Below are 14,857 nucleotides of genomic sequence, written 5' to 3'. Positions count from 1 at the left end.
ACAATTCAAACAATCTGCTGATTCTATAATGGTACAAATCTAGGTATCAGAAACATCAATGGTGCACAACTTTTACCACTCGTTATACCACGATACAAAATCTAATTCTTATGAGGCCACGAATATATTTTTTTATGTTATGGAATATTACCTATTAGAAAAATTTTTTCCATACTTTCTAATCAAAATGGTTCCTTCTGGAACTTGCAAAAGTTCATTACAAATCTTGGTTGCATAATGGCGAAGAAATTGATCGAAAGCAAATATTCAATTTTATAAAACGTAGGATAATAAGGGAACAGTTTGAAACGGATAGAAGAAATTAAATGGACATACTCCTTTGAGAAATATCCACAATACTGATGAGAGCCAAAAGCCTGAAACACGTGTCTACGGTTAATACTTCTCAGAGGGTTATGTCCATTAAATTTCTTCTATCTGATTCAATTTTATTTCCATCTTGCAAATATTCTTTGACAAATTTTCTTGGCTCGAAATAATCGATAGTTATATTTTTCAATATACACTTGGTAGACCCAAAAACTGATGTTAAGTTTCCCAGAGGATTTGAAGAGAAACAGAAGACAAGGCGTGAAAAATCATCCAAAAGAAAATTTAGAAGAAATTCTTGAATGAGATGAACACATTTACTTTCTACCCTTCTTCCTTCTGGTCCATGAAGAGGTCCATCACAAATCTTTGTTGCAAAATGGCGGAGGAATTTATAGGGAAGAACAAATATTCAATTTCATATCTGTAGAAAGAACGTTTTCATCATAGTGTTCCCGTGGATATATGTTCTTCTGCAAATTTCCCCATGATTGAGAGTAATATTTTCGAAATGCACAGTTCACATCTTAGAACTTGATGGTAATTTTCCCAAAGGATTTCAAGAAACTCAAGAGAAATTGAAGGGGCGAAAGAATAATCTTTTAGAAAATTAGGAAAAAATTCATTTTCCTGATTCGCCTTAGCATTTATATTTTTTGATCAAAGTGTTTCCTCCTTAAGAGGTCACGTAACAAATCTTGGTTGCAAAATGGCGGAGGATGTTTTCGAAGAAAAAATATTGAATTTTATTTCTGATACACTATTTCCATCCGAAAGTATTCGTAAATATATATTGGTCTGTAAATTTTTCTGGTCCAAAATGATCAAGATTGATATTTGTAAAATGTACTTGTTGGCGAGAAGTTTACGTTTTAAAACACTGATGGTAAATTTTCCGAAGGATTGAAAGAAACTCATTGAAGATTGAGGGCATGAAAAACTCATCTTTTAGAAAATTAAAGAAAAATTTCTGAGTGATATTAGCACATATACTTTCAAATCAAGGTGTTTGCTCCAGGCCCAAACAAATGTCAATTAGAGATCTTAGTTGCAAAATGGCGGTAGCCGAATTCAAAGATAAAAAAATATTCAATTTTATTTCTAATCATTTATTTTCATCGGAGTGTTCTCGAAGATATCTATTCTTCTGCAAATTTTCTTGGCTGATTGAGAGTGGTATTCCCAAAATATACTTGTAGACGGAATATCTATCTATCTATATCTTGAAAAACTGATGGCAAATTTCAAGATTAGGCATAAGTTGTGCAACAGAAAACATTGATTTGATTCGTGAAGTTTCCTTGAAGATAAGAAAATGCCAGTTGGTTATTATTTGATCTCGAATCAACTAGAGAGGATGGAAAGGCTCCAAAAAGAATAATTTGAAATTCGTTAATTTCAGCGTTGATTTTTCTAGAGAATATAAAATTCATTAGCTGGCATTCCCCTAAACCATCAAATTTCGAAATTCTTCACTCAAAAGTTTGAGCTTTTTAATCGTTGATTGGTAAATTATTCAATGATATCTCTGTGGTATTAAATAATCCTATATCTCCTTCTTCTGATCTTTGTGAATGAAACTTGAATTCTATTGACAAGCTTATGCACAATATGAAATATCACTAACAGTGGCCACGACACTCTTCATCCAGTTGCACACATTGTTTTAGAAACCATAGAAGATTATCATATTACTCTGTGGTATTCTAGGAAGGGTATAATTTATTGTTGTCGAAATGTGAATACTACCTACCATGTTAGGTTTTGTAGAAAAATCATGATCCGATTGATTACGGTACCGAGAAATGTTCAGTTCAGTTCAGTTCTGTCTCCAGTAAACACACAATATTCCACTCAACCGAAATGATCGGATGCGCAAGAGGCACCGAGAAAAGCGGCTTCCAACAAATCTTATCTCGCTACGATCTGAAAACAGCGAGTGATATTTTTCCATATTCTGAACTTCTGGAAGCAAGTCAATTATCTGATAAGTTCGAAAGTCAACAGAAGAAAACTCCACGTTATAAATTTTCCCGATAGCTTATTCCAAAACCATTCGGGGATGCTACTATCGGGAACGATTAATTTCCAACCCCCTTGTCACTGATTATTCTGAAAATATATTCTTGTTGCTTCTGTTCACCTGGCCGCCTAATGTTGTTGAATCCCGTGTTATTGGTTTATTTCGTTCTTGCCTTGTGCGTTTTCATTTTCCTTTTCAGAATACCTACAGACTTAGTTCAATCGCGACTCTACAGAAAGATGCTGCTTTCAAAATGGTTAACGCCGATGTAGGTTTTGTGAAAACTGTAGTCAGGAATAAGGGTTATTTTTAATTCGCCAGTTACCCTTTTTAGTGCCTATTTTGCTACCAGGTCTTTCAGATAATACGTATAAAAATAGTATTCTTTGCAGATTTCTCGAAAGGAGGTAGGTACACTTTATAAGGGTGTTGGCCATAGCTTAATGGTGAATGCAGGTCATCCAGGCCTTTTAGAAAACTTGCTTGTTTTGAATCCTAGTGATATTAGTTTAGGAGATACAGGATGATTCATGAACTGAATTTGCGATAGCCATTACTCTGGAATGCAAGGTTGACTTCGATTAAATTTTATGGGTTTGTTCACTTCAGAAAACTCTTTCAAACAACTCATGAAATATCAATATTTTCAGGGCAGTATTTCTATCTTTCAAGCTCCAAAATCTATATTTCTTACATTACTTACAAAAATTTCATTACTGCCATGAAAAGTTGCATTATTTATTCAAAGGAAAACAATTTTCATTTTACATGGCACACTTGTCGGAGCCGGACGAATTCATCTTTCATTTTTCCGAAATGTGAACCTGTTTTTATTCCTTTAGTGATATTGTGCATTTGGTGCTAAGGGTTTAAAATGAAAAGGAGATGAACAGAATTTAAAATAATTCCAAATCTTGTCAAAAGACAATAAATATTATCAGGAATAAAAGCAGGACCACATTTCGAAAAAATTACATAAAAGATTAATTCGTTCGGTTACTATTCTCTTGTGAAAAGTGTGCCATGCAAAAATAAAATTGAATTCCGTGGAATAAATTTCATGTAGATTTTCATGGCAATAACGAAATTTCTGTAAGGGATGAAAAATTATAGATTTTGGCGGTTGAAAGAATAATCGTGATATTCGGAATATTGCCCTGAAAATATTGATATTTCATGAGTCGTTTAAAAGAGCTTTCTGAAGGGAACAAACCGATGAAATTTGTTATGGCTAGCGCAAATTTAGGAGAATGTTTATGAATCACCCGTTTCTCCTAAACTAATAGCCTTAGGATACAAATCAAGCAAGTTTTCTGTAAGGCCTAGATTAGGTTATGGCCACCGACTCATGAAAAACCCTGTATATAATCCGAAATTTAACCGTAATCGAGATATTTAAGTTTGAAGACATATTCCTCATATTATTTCAGGGTACCAAAAATTTTAATATTGCTTTGGGAAATAAGAAGAATGGAAGTCGTTCTGGAGTTTTCCAAAAACAGAGCAGTCGACTTGATCATGCTGAATCTATTTTGAGTAAAAAAAAAATTGGCGTTAATTAAAGAAACTCGCCGATTTTTATCGATGTATCATCTTGAGTTCAGTTCAAATGGGTTGTTTTTGATGTGTTTTGTGGTTTGTTTACCCACCCTCCTTCACTTCATGGACAAAGCAGATGCTAATGTTAAAGGCAGTATGTTCGAATTTTAATCTGAGTTTAAGTTAAGCCAATTCCACCAAACGGTGGAAGAAGATTTGAATACTTCAGAGGCTTCAAGTAAGATCAATTGTCCGTTAAAAGATATTGGCAATTTGCTTGAATCCAAATACTACACACAACATTTCTACAGAGTTTTCTTCATTATATGTAACCACTTTCACGTTCAAAGCACAGACCTTTCCAATTTTCCCCGATCTGATCACGAAAAGATGGAGATGTAATCGAATTTTCGAAAACCTTTCGTGGTTCTCCTCTGAATAACCCTCCAATCATTGTAACTAAAGGCCAATTTTTCTTCTCCAGCAGGAAAGGAAAGCTTTCAGAAATCCCCTTCGAATCTACCAAATTATATTGAAGGAACAATTAAAAGAGATGCGGATCTGCCAAGCATCTGGCTCATTCCTCACGTCCTCGTTATCTGAGGGAATGAAACATCAAACTGGATCCCGAGCACGTTTCACTGTTTTTCTGCCATCACCAATTAGACTTCGATAATAATCTACGGAACGGCTCCGTCCATTCGTGAAAAATACACAAACGTGTAATTTCATTTCGTTATAGGCAACATTTCGTTATGAATCGATTCAGTATGGAGTTTTCAAGGAAAAAGTTCGGATAAAAAATGGTGTCGCTTTTCTCGAAAAAAGAGATGAAGTTAGCAGCAAATGAAGTGGGACAGCAAAAGATTGCCTAAGTTTTATTACCCATAACTTCGACTTCACTTGGATTTCAGAAAGAACGAATGGGAATCCTGGAATCCACCATGCAATCTATCAGAAGAGAGATCACTAATATGTACATACAAAAATTTGTAGTATTTGGACTTCAGTAAGGCATTCGATAAGATTGACCATAATATTCTTAATTATTAATAATTATTATTAATGATTAAGTGTTCAGGGAAATCTTCTGAGATGGCTGTCTTCGTATATTCACTGCCGCAGTCAGTTGTTAGTGTTAACGGATATTTGTCTGCATCATTGGTCATTACTTAGGGTGTTCCACAGGGTTTACTTCTTGGTCCCCTTTTGATTTAGATTTTCATGAATATGCCGATGACCTTGAGATTTTCAGACGGGATAATTTCAGTTGAGGATTGCCTCAAGATTCACGAGGATGACGAATGATTTTTGGTCTCCTGCTACAAAAATAACCTTCAGTTTAACTATGAAAAGTGTTCCTACATTTCCTTATTATTATAACTTTAGCCTTGCGGCTTTCACACCCCACTCCAGAGGAAAATTCACTTATCCCGGATAACTCAGATATCAGAAGGATTAAGCTCTGTTGGAGCCCTTTCCAGGTTTTCGGGCTCGTGGTGGTGGTCGGGTCCGGGTCGCTCCTGGGATCCCTGCCGTCGGTTGGATTCCTGCTCCACCAGCAGTTCCTGTCGGAGCAGATGGTGTTCCTCTGAATTCCCCATGTAGGTACTTGCGTATAGTTCTCGCCGTTCCCAGCAGTACCGCCTTATGCATGACTCTATAGATATTTTCGTCCAATTGAAGTTTCCTCAAGTTCTCCAGTAGTTTCTTCGGTATCAGGCCTGTAGATGAAATGACAATAGGGATGGTCTTGATATCTTTCAGCTTCCACTGTTTCCTGGTTTGTTCCTCAAGATCTCTGTATTTTGAAATTTTTTCAGTGTGCCTATCTAGAAGATTGTTATTATTTGGAATCGACACGTCGATGAATAGTGCTCTGTTCTCATCCTTATTGAGCAATATGAGGTCTGGTCTATAGTGGGTTATTTTCCGGTCTGTGAGAACCGTGCGATTCCAGTAGAACTTGTGATGTTTATTTTTCAATACGGCATCCGGATGGTAATTGTAACTTAAGTAATCTTTTTCGAACTTAGAAGTTGGTGTTTTAGTGCCAATTCTTGGTGAAGAATCTTGGCAGCAGCATCATGTGGGATATATCATTTGTGTATTATCATATACCAAAGAGATACACGAGAAGAGGTAGCTCATTCATAATGAAGGTTTTAGGACAAACATTGGTAGGAACTCCCCAGTGACCAGAAGGTATGATTACTTCAATAAATATGTCATTGTAATCCTTTTTGTAAATAAATAAATAACCGGACCTGAAATTTTCATCCATTATTTTAACATTTTCACATGTTTCGAGGCAGTTAAAAACGGATTAAAAGAAAAATGTCCGTAAACCTTTATGGCTTCTCCCCGGAAACACATCATAGAAAAAATTTCTCGAATATGAAATAACTTACGGTTTTTTCGTGGTATAGTTTTGAATTGAAGGGAATGGAGACTCCCAACAAATTACATTGACGTGTGGAATACACAATGTTTCAATGTCAATATCTTGAGGAACGAACTGCTTGATGGCTTTATAAATCTCCAGAATTGTCTTATTTATAAAAAGCACACAGTTCGACAGTTATTAACACTGTCTTAGCTAATTTTTGGTTTCATTAATTTGACGTGGTTTTCAGTGAGGTTGGCTGTTTTAATTCGAAATTTTCTTCTGAAAATATAAGGCTATTTTCGGACGATCGTTGGTTTACTCACCGTAAGCTAGAAGGTACTTTCCACAGTGAATTTTGTGTGACACAGCATTATCAAACATGCATATTTTTCCTTCCTTATTCACATATGCTGTTCAAGATCAGGATTTTATTTTATGGGTTGCTTTGCCATCCTCATAGCTGTCATGTCGGTTTGATGTGTACATTCCTTGGAAGGTAACTGAAATCAGGTTGTAAATCTTGCAGATTTCGAACTTCTTATCTTTCGAACGTTCATGAATCCTAGATTTCATCAGAGTGCAGGTATTAATAATTTCAGAAGCTATATACGTCTGTTCGCTATTGTGAGCAAGTTTTACATTTTTAATGCGAATATTTCAGAAGATATTTCTTGATTATATTCGACGGACTACAACGACTGATAGTTCATCCCGAATTACATTCGGGAAGCAAATAAAATGGATGAATATTCATGGGACTCCCGTTGGGTTTTCAATAGTTTAATATAGAAAGTTTTATTTGTAATAATTTTCACCTGATGTTATTTCTAGATTTGAATACCAAATGTTTTGTTCCTTGATGAATATTTCGGTGTTTCTCTCAATCATGTAGAATATTAATCTCAGGAGTCATTATATAGCTAGGGGAGAGTTCCTTTGAATCGGACGGCCCATGAACCGGACGCTACAGTTTTCTACTACACTTGATAGTAATTTAGCATCCTTTACGTAAATCCTATTTTTGCAACATCGATCGATATCTCTTGGAAAATGGTCGACCCTGTGGCTCGCGCCTTGTTGCAAAAATGGGATTTACGTAAAGGGTGCTAAATTACCATCGAGTGTAGTAGAAAACTGTAGCGTCCGGTTCATGGGCCGTCCGATTCAGAGGAACTCTCCCCTACTAAGGAACATTATAAAGGCTGTTTACTTAAGATGCAAAGGCATGCTCTTTTATTTGCATGTGTTACAGTACCTTCGAAATATCAACAACTCCAACAGGATATCAACGAAAATGTAAAAAGGTTTCTTTTGACACCCCATATGTTAGAAAGATTCCAAATTTGACATCATGTCAACATTGATAAACGAAATTAATTTAAACACATAACACCAGCTGATATAAGATAATTTTTCTCTCAGAGTGAAGATGGCAGCATGATACTGAATGATTCATTCCATTCTCGTCGAGGTTTGAGTTGTGTTCCTCTGACGAGGTCAAATGGGACCAAAACCATGGTTAGCATCTGCTCTTTCTCGACGAAATGCTAATTCTGTTGATCCTTTGAGTGACGGTGGTATGCTTGTTCAATTCAGATCGTAACACCAATTATGATTATTATTTCCGATGCAACTTACAGCCGAGAATTCGAACATTTCTAGCTTCTTCTATTTCTGCTTGATAATTCTTACAAACAATTCTTGCAATTCAAGAGTTTCAGGAACTAGAAACTTGTTGACATTTTTACTCTGATAGTTAGGAAAGTGAATTCAGCTGGTCGTTGTTTCCTGTCAGATGGCACCAAGGTTCTTTCTTCACTGACATCGAATAAACGGCATCAATTCGTCCATTTTTGTCGAGATATAAGGTATGATGCCCTGATGAGGTTGAATGAGACCAACAGCATGATCATCTACTATTTCTATCTATTTCTGTCAAAACTTTAATTGTTCCTGTCTTGCTAGTACGATTCATATCTTAACGCAGAGATGCACTATATAGGGTGAAACTCTATTCTATTCTCAATATTATGTATTATTACCTACATGTTACCATTTTCGATCTATCGATTCAATTTTCCACATTATCTACATAAAGATACCGTGTATTCGTTGAAAGTCAATCCGATGAACGCGAGGGAAAACTCCAGATAAAATTGGGGAAAGAAAAGGATTTATTCTATTGCAAGAATTGAACCCCCATCGATCAATTCAGAATCAAACTAATGATGAGGGATTCACTAATGATGATACGTATCGGTGAAACCTGAGTATCCCAGACCATTAGACTGATAGGTCACATACACTCGAGGAGGCAAACAAATTTTTGGGTACACTGCTCAACAATTAGGAGAGTCTCTTTTGAGAATTCAATTTTCTTCATGAATATAATAAACAATCTGTTCTAGCTAATAGTATCTTTATATAAGCTTAGGCCTTATTGGGAAGAAGCAAAACAGAATTCCATTGAAATTTTACTCCCTAATTGTTTGTTACTGATTTGGCCATAATTGTCGTGGAGTCTGTATAAGAGCCACTACAATTGACTTAATATTAATATTTCGACGAACTTATGATTTATTTACTTAACCGTATCACAGTCTTTACAAATACTGGAATGAGAGATGAACATAATAATATCCTAACTTGTATAATAATAATAATAATATTAATTTATTGATCCTGTTAGACATCAAACAATGTATAGGACAAGTCATCAAGTATATTAGTAGAGCTAACAACACACAAAAAATTAAAAGCAGAAATTATTCGCTCTGGAGAAGATGCATAAAACAATTAACCAGTAAAATTCATTATTATTGTTGAGTAGTGTGGTGGTTTACATACTGAGATACTAAATTCATGATTCCAGCACTTCGGAAAACTGCAAGGGAGCAATTTCAGCGATATCTCGACGATTGAACAAGTATGAGGGCGTTACAGCTGCATTATGGGCCCCTCCAGTTCAAACTTCTTTATAATCTGAACTATGCAATGGTGAAAGACTTTCTTCTACCTTCAAGTTTCCATCCACCTACTTTATGTTATCCCATAGGGATTTATTATTCGCTTGAAAGTTTCACTCAGTACTTCGTTATTAGCGTTAGTCCTCAGGGAAGTTCCGTTATGTTGCATAGAATAATAAGAAATATCTTAGGGGTTTGCTTTTGTTTACAGTTTTGTGGAATATGTCGATGATCTTGGAAGTTTTTGGGTAAAGGAATTGAGAGGCATTCTGAATGAATTTATGTTATGTTGAAATGTCACAATCAGAAATTTAATATGTTCCAGTATCTGGTCTCAAATGCTCATATAGTTCTAGTTCTAGTCAAAAGTCTTCCACGGTCGTAGTAATTGATGTGCAAATATCTGAATCTGTTCGTGATTCAAAGAAATATCTTTTCCACTTCAATTTCATCAAAGAAAACATGGAAAAAGTTCCTATTTTTGACACCCATATCTCAGAAGGGTTACATATTTAACCTCCTGTATCTTCACTTATGTATTTTTGACGAATTATTAATATTTATTTTTTTTGTATCGATTGACCGAATGTTAAAAGTAGAAAATAGAGATGGGCACAATTTGGGATTTAGATGAAAATGGAATAAAGTCAACCAAAACGAAGTATTACGATGAAATAGCTCATCCAAACCATTGAGCTAAATTTCCCCTTACAAAGTTGTACAAACAGTATTGTTTCACATATTCAGGCAATATGAGGATGAATGACTATTATTATTGCTTCCACAAAGGATAATAAGGCATTGCTTACTTAGAGTTTGAATAATTCGCAAGCTGATTCGATGTGACTCTTATCGATTTTCGAACGTATCCAATGAGTGGGAGGTCATGATATTGGGGGCAATGATATGGGTACACCCCACGTAATTTCTCGCTTAGTTACTTAAGGAAATAGAAATACCCAATTTGATATTATATTAGAATATTATGATGCAAGTGTATAAGTATATAAACATAAACGTTTCAATTGCTTCGAAGGCATATATGTACACAGGTGTGATAATGTTCCTGTTTATTTACATTGGATGTCGCGTCTAATCAACATGAATATCAAAGATTATAGAGTAGAAAGATTGGAAGCACCCTCATATCTCTAGTACTAAAAACCGACTACATTTTGGGCAGTGAAAACACATTTGACAATGAGATGGCGCTGATAACGTACTGTCAATACAGAAAAACTGTTTAAAAACAGTTTTCTAATTGAGGGGAGCGAAATTCGAATTCTATTCCTAGTATTGAATTTCTATATCGAGTTTGTTGAGACCAGAAAACAAACATCCTGAGCAAAAACAAAAATATGGTTTTGTTTTGTGACTAGGATGTTAGTTTTCATCTGAACATTGTTTGGAATAAATTTATATCAATGAAGTACCCTGTCGAATGTGCTATATTTTTATTTGCAATATATACACATTTACAAAAATTTGAAATTATGGACAACGAATAGAGATTTGACTAGGACAACTCTTGTGATCTGCTGTACGTCAAAGGTGTTATTTCTGCGCAATACGTTTTTTTGATATTATGAACTTAGTGGAATTTGTACAATTTATATCAGAAATCAACATGAACCAATATACCTCCATAGCATACACATTTCAGTTACTCACATATTATTTACAGAATTTTCGGAAACTTTTAAAGCAAAAACCTTACAGAGATATATTAATAATACAAGACCTGTATATTAGCCCGTCAGTATAGTTTCTTTATAATTTCCTTTTGATATTGGTCTCTTCATGACACAATATACAAATTGATAAATGAATGAACAAAACACTCACAGCAGGTTTCATAAAACTTTGACTTTCCAAACAACAATTTGACAGTCACTCGATACCCAGAACGAAATCAATAGAATCTTTGCACTTCTGAATATATTGAAGGAGTAGCAATTGAGAATCTTTGAATGGATGTAATAAAGTCATAATTTCCCCTGAATAGACTCTTCATTCTAGGGATGCTTCCTGCATACAACAATTTACGTGGATGAACAGTTCTCAATTGATTTGCAGTAAAATGTTCATTGCACATGGTGTAGTCAGTATTGTTTGCAGGCCTTTATATTAATATTAATATTATAATTATAAATTTCATCCACTCCTTAGCACTGAAAATAAAAATCAATGAATGACCGAGTCACATGTTACCAGTTTTAATACTTACATTCCCATTTTTCTTTTCATTTGATCCACAGTTCTTCACCATACAATAATTTTCGAACGAAATTAGACAAAAATTTCAATAATCAGCAAGTACAACTACAACTTGATAAACAAAAGGCGGTACCAGGATCAAAACATTCAAAACATCTTTGATCAAAATGGCCATCTGAAATCCCACAAGATTTCATATGTTTCTGCAAATGTCCCACGAATAAATATTTTAACCCGTCTTAGGGCCTTAAGAAACACTTTTGAAACACAGATGGCGCTCACATCACTTTAGTCGCTTCGTTTCCTATCTTTCTACTCTATAATCTTTGATTAATATATTAGGTAAGATTTCTGAAAACATGAACGCACTTAAAGCAATTTTTGAATGCACGACACTTAACCAAATAGAGAATAAGAGACTTGTTCCGTGGCAGTGCCACCATGTCATTTACTCCATTCTATAATTGTTTTATCAAAAGAGTCCGTTTTATTTTGTTGTGCGATGATATTTATCACAGATTTCAGTATTCTGTGATTCTCGATCGGCCAACGAGATCAAAATTCATATGATTGATAGCTTCAAACTGGATTCGAATCACGACGAATTCTGAAATTGTCCACTCGTCAGTAAAGTGTACTGTTTTCTCAAAGTGACCCGCCGGTTTCGCTTGAAGCCCCATCCTCCGGTTGAAATATTTAAACACTACACTGAACTGATGGGTGGACAATGATCCTGAAACTAGTCAACAGTTATGTTTAGATGTTTCAACTTCTCTAGGATTTCCTCCTCTCGTTCATGACTAGCTCGAATTATTGAAACGAAAATTCCACGAAATTGTTTACCTGGCAACTTTAAACATACATGACACGTTGGATCTTCGAAAAAGAATTATGATGATAATACTTAGTATTTATCTCCCACCATAATAGATGTGGCAATTTTAGCTCCAAAAAGAACAATATTTACATTTCCTCTATTTCAATTTTTCCCAATACCAAATGTTGTACATCAGTGTTATCCATGTCCTATCTCCGTTTGACTGACTATAATATATTCATTTTCCCAATCTATCCGAATTGAATTCAGCCCAGTCAACATGAGGACTGGAAATTAAGCGATAAAATCACCAAATTATAGAGCGATGATGCCGAACAACATACACGATGGAATTGTTGGAATATCTTTGCTCAAGACCCAAACAACATTTCTACGCCCCGAGATAATTAATTAGAATGAATAAGATTAATTGACATAAACAATGGTATTTACAACATCTTAATTAAAGTTCTGCTTATAACGGGATATACTTGGAGAGCAGTGCGGTGGGGCAACTCGCGAGAATTCATTAGTAAAGCCAGGGCATGTTCAGCATGAAATGGAAGGTTTGTTCTGACCCCATTTCCATTTAAGACACATATGTTAGAAATTCGTAATTCGCCGCGAAAAAACAGAAGGGTATTTATGTTTTTCGGTTGGACTTATCCACAACTGAACCCTTCCATGTATTCTACTCATATGTCGGTCATGTAATATAAATTCTCCGGCCTTGTTCCAGAATTCGCCGATCCCTGAAATAACGGCATATATTCCCTGAATAATTCACGGCTGATTTTTCAGGGAAATAACTTCTCCTCATATCGGATTATGTTTTACCGCGTTTATAACAATATGGTTTTGCGGTATGTTAAGTGCAAATGTTTTTATCCGTAATGGATACCCTGCTGGTCAAAATTATTTCTCGTTGAATAATGGTCGAAAAAACTGAAATTTCAGAATTCATTCTTTGCTGTAATAATACGAATTTCATTGGGAATCGAAGTTAAAAAATCCAAATTCTTACCATAATTTGAATTCGAGGTGCTGACTCCAAGATATCACTTTCAAGATGGCCAAAATTACTTTTAATTTTATTCCAATTTCATTTTGAATTGGTAGGTGGCAGTTCGAAGTAGAATTTCATGGGAGGAATAGAACATATTATAATACGAAAGAATAGTATTTATTCAAAATTTTTCAATGAAATTAAAGGAAAAGAACAGTTCAAAATTACAAAACAAACAATTGACCAATTACAATATTCCCTAAATTCAATATTGCATGTCATTGGCGAATGACCTTCATCTTATGGTCCCGAAGAAACATATTTATATAAAAAAAATATTGAGGGTATGTAATTTTATAGAAATTAAGAAAAATACCTTTGCGATTCTTGATTGATTATCAATTCTATAAATGATTTTGTATTTTATTTAATGCCATGAGGCTGGATTTTCATAATATCATTAACTTGACCTGTATGTATACTCCATTCACTCATTTAAAAGCACTCAGTTGCCCACAGATATTTCACACATAACACCGAGTATAGTCAGAAAATGTGAGATTATTACGCTTGTCGAAACATTTTTTTATCACAATGTGAATTTAATTCGGAAAATGTGGATTCCAAAATATGAGGTGAACATAAAACGTTTATACAAACTAATTGAAGAGATTTCTAATATAGTTATTTGCATGGAAAGGAGGAGAGATCAGTTTTAAAACATATAATTGTTACTGCTATGGAATAAAATTCACATTATTGACGCATAATTACACAAAAATTGAGTGAATTCAATTTCGAACTAAAGGGAAATGTCACTTTCGAAGTATTACTCTCCATAAAACGCGTAATTGTCCGAAAAAACTCTTAAATACCCATTATGAGAGCCATATTGTCCATTACTCGTGTAAAAAAATGGGAAATGAAACAGCAACACAAAAAAAGAGACTGGAAAATGACAGAAACTATCAACTGATGATGAAGGGATTGAAAAAACACTTTACCTATATGAAATATAAATATTAAGCCCCACAGTTAGAAGAAGATGGAGCAGTACGAAGACTTTTCGAAATAGAAGAGCCGAAAAATAAGTTTCAACTTAGAAACGAAAGATAGAGGGATGCGGTTTTGTCCATTACCCATCCTGTAACACTCATTTCCTCATCCTCTGACCCTTACAGAGCTGCATTTCAATCCCATCGAATTCTGCCCATTCTGTACATACCAGAAACTGCTAATAATCTTTGAACGAACCTCTACAGGACTCTCGACATCAAACTCAAAACTTTGTTACCAAATATATTTTTACAAATAGAGTTCATAAATGGGAAATTACCTCGAAAAATAATTTTTTTCAAATATACAAGACAGTTTTATGTCTAATTATGAATTTAAGCTGCAAAAATTCAACGGCATCTATAAAAGCGCCACCCTATCAGCGAAGCCATTGTTTTCTTATTTTATAAAATCGATGTTTCACATTGAAATTAGAACCTCTTATCGAGAGTATACTCAAAAAAATAATTCATTCGTCTACTTCACTATGGAAATTTCCGGGACTCTCAAAACA

Source organism: Coccinella septempunctata, chromosome 3, assembly GCF_907165205.1.
Source record: "Coccinella septempunctata chromosome 3, icCocSept1.1, whole genome shotgun sequence".
Classification (NCBI taxonomy): Eukaryota; Metazoa; Arthropoda; class Insecta; order Coleoptera; family Coccinellidae; genus Coccinella; species Coccinella septempunctata.
The sequence above is the reverse complement of the archived record's forward strand: the minus strand, read 5'-3'. Positions refer to the sequence as shown.